This window comes from Acinonyx jubatus, chromosome C1 (assembly GCF_027475565.1).
Source record: "Acinonyx jubatus isolate Ajub_Pintada_27869175 chromosome C1, VMU_Ajub_asm_v1.0, whole genome shotgun sequence".
NCBI lineage: Eukaryota > Metazoa > Chordata > Mammalia > Carnivora > Felidae > Acinonyx > Acinonyx jubatus.
This window is the reverse complement of record NC_069381.1, coordinates 54,129,760-54,136,990: the sequence shown is the minus strand read 5'-3', so window position 1 is coordinate 54,136,990 and position 7,231 is coordinate 54,129,760. Positions and strand designations below refer to the sequence as shown.

General features: G+C 41.8%; 1 long non-coding RNA gene across 1 annotated transcript; it reads left to right on the top strand.

Moving 5' to 3' along the window:
* The first annotated feature begins 547 nt into the window (after positions 1-547).
* Positions 548-6,603, top strand: LOC128313883 (uncharacterized). Its single transcript, XR_008294931.1, has 3 exons — positions 548-1,176; positions 3,987-4,083; positions 5,531-6,603. It is a non-coding gene; the product is annotated as an uncharacterized LOC128313883 (long non-coding RNA).
* The last annotated feature ends 628 nt before the right edge of the window (positions 6,604-7,231 follow it).

Below are 7,231 nucleotides of genomic sequence, written 5' to 3'. Positions count from 1 at the left end.
CACAAACTCTGAGTGTTTGGCTCTTATTTTCAATTGAAACAAGAAATTAGAAGAGGAATTATATACAAAAGTACACCAGAGAGACTGCTCTAGAAGACACAATTGGATACCGTCTCACAAACCTAACAGTTTACAACATCTCAAAAGAATATGCTGAGTTCTCTATCAGTAGAAGCTTTCAGTCACGCATATTTTTGAAGAATCTGCTGCATTGGAGGAGGATGGGCTGTTATGACTTAACGTGTTTCCTTCCATTTCCATGAGCACATCAATGTCAGCATTACCCCATATTGGTGGGGTGGAGTGAGAGCCTTTATCCCCTGAAATCTTGAGGTGTGTGTAAAAAATCTAGATTAATTGGAACTTAATTTACAGAACCCTAAATTAATCAAAAGGAATTGCTGCGTTATGCTTTTCAAAGACAGAAGGTGACTTTTTGAAATATTTATTTATTTATTTATTTTGAGAGAGAGAAAGCTAGGGAGAAAGAGTGTGCATGTGAGCTGGGGAGGGAGAGAGAGAGAGAGAGAAAGAGAGAAAGAGAATCCCAAGCAGGCTTTGTGATCCCAGCACAGAGCCCAGTGTGGGACTGGACCTCAAGAACCATGAGATCATGACCTGAGCCAACAACAAGATTCAGGTGCTTAACTGACTGAGCTACCCAGGCACCCCAGAAAGGACTTTATAAAAGTATTTTAACTTTCAATTATTCTTCCGTCCATAAGAACATACATGCTGACAATAAAGATTTACAGAGTAGCTACTATATGTAATGCTATATCTGATTCCAACTTTAGCTGTCTATTGCTCATTCCATCTAATTATGACAAAATTTAGACTCAAAAAATTTAAGGGACTTGCCCAAATTCCCACAATTAGGCAGGGGCAGAACAAGGTCCATAACACAAAATTATCAAATCTTGCTTTCCCCAGCATACTCTGTTCCTTTCCCAAGAGAATAAAGTAGACAGATACAGTTCACAGGTAATTTCAATAACAAGGTTTTCTTTCTTGTTTCTTAGGTCATTTCATCAGTGGACACTCCTTTCACGTAGGGCAAGCACAGTGCTGTTGGTGTTGAGGAACACAAAGATTGAAAAAGAAACAAAATGGGGTGCCTGGGTGCCTCAGTCAGTTAAGCTTCCGACTTAGGCTCAGGTCGCGACCTCATAGCTTGTGAGTTAGAGCTGAGCTGTCAGCACAGAGCCTGGAGCCTCCTTCAGATTCTGTGTCTCCCTCTCTCTCTGCTCCTTCCCCACTTACACTCTGTCTGTGTCTCTCTTGAAATAAATAAGCATTAAAAAAAAAAAGAAGAAGAAAAGAAAAGAAACAAAATGAAAAACATTGTCCTAGCTTGGAGGGGCTCAGTGTTGAGTAGGGAGACAGATCTGGAAACAGTGAGAATGGATCTGGAATCCAGTGAGAGAAACTAAGAGTCAGTTTTCCTGGAATGTACATTTTTCTCATCTTCTTCTTATTAACTGGGGTCTTGGTGTAATCAATATCTAGATTTATTCAACAGATCTTTGAGCGTCAACTCTGTGCCAGGCCTGGTGCTAGGCACTGTGGAAACAGAGAACAAAGCACTGACATGGCCCCTGCCCTCACATCGGTTACAGTTGCTTAGTCTTGGGCACTCTGGCCTGGTTCTTCTTGAGATCTACACGTAAGAAGCTAGAGACATGTGGAACCACATCTTACTTGGGAGTTAGGTTAAAAGTCAATGGAAAAGATAAAAATGGAATATAAACAAAATAGCTATTGAAAACAGCTATACCGGACATGACATACTGTATCTCAAAGCATCCAAAAAGGACACTTTTCTTCTTCCCCCTGTGTTGTAATAGACCACTTTTTATTTGCTTTTATTTGTGGTTTCCACTCATACTCATTCCAGAGCCTGCATTCAGGGCACTGAACTACAAAGACGTGTGAGAGCTGCTTAGGGTAAAGCAGGAGATGCAAAGAGCGTTCTGAGCAACAAAAGGGCCTGGTAGAATTGTCCTACCAAAGACATGAGAGGAGTTCATAAAGAGATGGGGTAAAATTTGAGGGAAGGAAAGAAAACAGGACTTAAGATCACTACCCAAGAGCCCAAGTCCTAGCCACTCACTTGAGCCAGAGGGCAATGCTCAAGCATCAGTGCAAATCAGGCACAAGGACAAGGTTGGGGCCATAAGGAAACACCTGAGCTTTGCCTTATCCTCACTTACTCTCAGAAAGTTTGTGAGACCTACCATTTTGGGGGGTGAAGAGATATGAGATGGAGAAAGATTCTTACATCTGAATTTCTCTTGGGAGAGCAATGTATATAATGCACAAAGAACATATTGAGAAGCTCTTTGGTTTTGAAGGGAGATTCTTCCAAATCATGCCCCATCAACAAAAGATGAATGGTAACAGTGGTGCAACAGCCAGGAAAAATAACTGCTTTTGCTCCTGAGAGGGAGTTTCAGTGGGTTAAAGGACAGAGTGGAAGGAGAAGAGGGAATCAGGCAGCTGGACAGTCCAGAAAGCAGTGTGTTGTTGAGCGTGCCCTCCCCAGACCCAACTGCTGTTTCTATAAAATTCTGTAAAATCACAAAATTCTTGGTATGGGCATACTTCTCGAGGAACCTTGTGAAGTGGCCATATTTTGGGTCAGGATTGATTTGGGGTGAAACAGTCCACATGGATAAGTTAAATAGGGAGCCTATTCACTGATAACTTTAGGACTTTAATGACCTCTTCCCTGAACTTCAGACTCATACACCTAATTGCCTCCACAGCATCTCCACGTGGATAACCAAAAACACCTCCAACCCACCAAAATCTGTTCCCCTTCTAATGTTCCTTATTGCAGGAAATGTTCCCACCATTCACTGGATTGCCCAGGCTACACCTTTGGGATCTTTCTCACTCCTTTTCCTGGACTTCCATTTTCAAATCCATCAGCAAGTCCTGTTGTCTCTGCCTTGAAAATATATCCCGTCTTCCAAGTCTCAACCACTCCTACCATGGCTAATCTTATCAAGTTCCTGACACTTCAGAGGATGATAGCAGTAGCCCTCTAATGGGTCTCAGTAAGTTTTTAGAAATACAGATCTGATCCTATCAATCCCATGCTCAAAACCTTCCGAGGACTTTGAGAGGTCCTTATAAGAGCCTAACACTTCTCTGTGACCTGGCTGCCAATTTTATTTCCTACTCTTCTCCCTTTCCTGGCCTTCTAGCTGTTCTTTGAAGTTGACAGGCACACTTTGTATTTGCTGTACCCTGGTCTGTGCCATTAACAAGGCGTGAGGCTGGGATTCCAACCTGGGCTGTGGAACTCCAGAGCCATTGTTCTGAAACCACTGTCACTTACCCACCCTGTGGCAACATATCACACAACCTGATACTGTAGTATTTCTCTTCTTGTTTCTTTGGGTTTTCCTGCCTCACTAAAAAATACAAACTTTCTAAGGGCAGGGATTTTGTGTATTTTGCTCATCACACAGTATCTGGCACATCATTTGCACTTTATCAATATTTGTGGAAAGAATGAAGCCTTAGCTGATATCTGAGTATAACGGCTGACACCGCTTTATGCATCGTTCACTAGTCTTTACAGAAACCTCACAAAAGGGTTATTATTATTTTCCTCATTTTAATGAGGAAGGAACTATGGCTTAAAGAGGTTAAGAGTTTGTCCCAGGTTACACAGCTAGGAAGGGGAAGAGCAGGGATTTGAACTGGGATCTGTTCACCTTCAGAGCCTAAGCTTTTAACCCCTGGGCTACGTTTTTCCTACTACCCCAAGGTCCTGCTTTCTCTTCTCCATGTGGCATCTAGCTACACCAAGGAAATAATTAATAATTAAGTAATTAATATGTTTGAAGAACTCAAAAAGACCTTAAGAAAACAAAAATGCCTTGGTATAAAGCATTAAACAGTTTTTTTAGCATTAAACCTTTTATAGCTGGGTAGTACCTGTTCAGACATGTAGTCTCTTCCTCTGATTTTAGAGAGAAGTTTGAGGTGCAGAGAAGTTGAATGGGTGTCTAAGGCTCCCAAACCCCATGATGTTGCCAAAAGACAACTAAGAAATTAGGAAAACTTCTGGTGAGTGACTGTGTGTTATGGGCTGAATTATATCCCCCCCTCAGATTTACATGTTGGAGTCCTAACCCCCAGTACCTCAGAATGTGACTCTATTTGGAAACAGGGTCGTTCTAGATATAATGAGTTAAAATGAAGTCATATCAGAGTAGGGTGGGCCCTTAACCCAATATGACTGGTGTCCTTATAAAAAGGGGGAATTTGGGTGCAGGCACATAAACACAGAGAACGCCATGTAAACATGAAGGCCGAGATTAGGGTGCAGCATCTACAAGCCAAGAATGTCAGATTCCCCCAGTTACTAGGAGTGAGGGGAGAGGCATACACAGATTGTCTTTCATAGCTCTCAGAATGAATTGACCCTGACACCACCATAACCTTGGACTTCTAGCCTGCAGAACTGTGAGACAACAAATTTCCATTGTTTAAGACCCCTGGTTTGCAGTACTTGTTTACTGAGGCTCTACAACATTAATACACTGATCTCAGGTGGGTCACTGGCCATCTCTAAGCCTCAGTTTCTTTATTTATAAAAGTAAAGGGGTAGACCAGATGATCTCTGAGGAAATTATATGGCTTTATCATTCCAGGACTCAGAGACCAACACCTTATTTTTTGGTTTGAAAAGCATGAGGTTGCATTTTACCCTTGCATAAAACCATTTGATTCAGTACAGTTTGACAAAAGCATATTTGTTTCAGATATTGGATTGGACGCTGGAAATTTAATAGGGAATAAGCTCCAGCTTTTGACTTCATTGAGTTACAGTCTTTTGGGAAAGAGAAAAACTTGACTTTAGTAGCGTTAGGTTTTCATAATTATAATATTTCAGACTTTTATGTATATCAACTCATGTAATTCTTGCATAACCCACTATAATCTAGGTATTATTCTTATCTTTATTTTATAGATGATAAAGCTAAGGCACGGGAGGGTTAAGTGACTTGCTCAATGTTACACAGCTAATTACACAGGTAAAGCACAGGATGTTCTAGGAGCTTCTGCATCCCAAGAGTCCTTATTCCAACCTTAGGGATCAAAGAAGCTTCCTATAGGAGGGCACCTGATGTGAATCTTGAAGAATGTGGGAGATAACCGGCTTGATGAATCCTTTTTAAGGGGTACAGGATGCATTAATGTTGGGTTTATAAAGGGAATTTGCCAGCCTTCCTGCCTTACCTTGATTTCACAGGTTTTAAGGCTCATGATCATTGATTTGATCAATAACTAAGACATGCACTCAGAGAAGTAGCAATGGAATGGTGGGAAAGTCCTGGAATTATTACCCCCCACCTGACAAATGAATAATCCCCATTTTACTGAAACCCAGAGAGTAGGTGACTTGTCTATGATTGTGTGGCTAGTAAATGGAGGAGTTAGGATTTAAACCCAGGCCACTTGGTCCAGAATCCATGAAATAAACCACCCTTTTTCACTTGAACTCCATTAGGCTTCCTTCAGTGGACTGAGAATTTCCATGACTTCCAACACATGTCACAATAAGCCTGTGGGAAAATACCAAGGGAAGGCCACGCTGTGGAACTCTGACAGTTCCTGACTCTATAAATTGGCCTACACATTTTGGTAAGTACTAAGGTATCACCCTCAGCCTTGGCAAAGATGCCATAGTAATTTCTGCTTCGCAGTTGCTCCCTGCAATCAGGAACACTGATATGCCATCATAGATAAGAGAATGGTTACATTTATTATCTATGTTCTAGAACCAGATGATTAACTTTCTTTTAGATTTATCTTCATTGTGGTTTTCCTGAGAACATAATTATGATTTTGTGTTCCGCACGGCAGATGGTGAGCAACATAGCCGACTGCAAGCTCCTGGAATGTAGAGCTCTGTGTAACTCATCTCTGATGCCTGGTCTCATCTATGTACCTGACCTGGCATCTGGCCATGGTGGATGCACAGTATCTGAAGATAGTTGCAGTCAAAGAAAGTTGCTATGGCCTGGATGTTTGTGTCTGCCCCTCCCCCCAAATTTATCTGTTGAAATCCTAACTCCCAAAGATGATGGTATTAGGAGGTGAGGACTTTGGGAGGTGCTTAAGTCATGAGGGTGGGGCCCGTGATGGGATTAGTGCCCTTATAATAATAAAAGGGTCCAGAGAGATCTGTAGCCCTCTCTATCAAGTGAGGACACAGCAAGAAGGTAGCAGCTATGATGCAGGAAGGGGGCCCTTACCAGAACCTAACTATGCTGGCACCTTAATCTTGGACCAGCCTCCAGAACTGTGAGAAATAAACTTCTGTTGTTCATCCACCCAGTCTGTGGTGCTTTATTATAGCACCTTGAACAGACTGACAAAAAGCTTTAGACACAAGCGTGGCCCTCTCTTCAGGAGCAGTGGCTCTCTACTTAGATTGCATATTATGATTACCTGGGAGAATCAGAAAAATCTGGTGCCCAGGCTGTACTCAAGACCAGTTCAAACAGAATCTGGGAGTGTGGGTGAGGCCCAAACATTAATAGTAAAAAAAAAAAAAAAAAAAAAAAAGTATTCCCCAAGTGATTCTCATTTACGGCAAGGATTAAAACCCATTTCTCTGTAGAAAACATGCCTGTGCATATTTATAAATATTTATAGCTATAAACATTATAGAAGTCACACCTGTGACTATGCTAACCTATTCACTTTGTCACTTAATCTGTAAGAGCTCAGAGATGATGGCGATGGAATCAGAAATCAGGGATGGTAGCTAAGTGCTATGCACATTAGCTCTGCAACCTGGCAGACTGGTTCTGCAATGTTGGCGTGTCTTGTCTTTGTAAAGAAATTCACTAATTTCAGGTTATTGAGTGGAATGCTTCTAGACAGATCCATTTACTTGTTCACAAGCCAGTTCCCTGTGGTTAAAATATTATGCGTTATCCACTGATTCCTATTTGTGGCCTTCCTTACCATACACACACACACACACACACACACACACACTTCTTAGGATAAATTTTTTTAATGTTTATTTATTTTTGAAAGACGGGGGGGGGGGGGGGCATGACCAGGGGAGGGGCAGAGAGAGAAGGAGACACAGAATCCGAAGCAGGCTCCAGGCTCTGAGCTGTTAGCACAGAGCTGGACACAGGGCTTAACCCACAAGCCATGAGATCTTGACCTAAGCCGAAGTCAGACGCTTAAC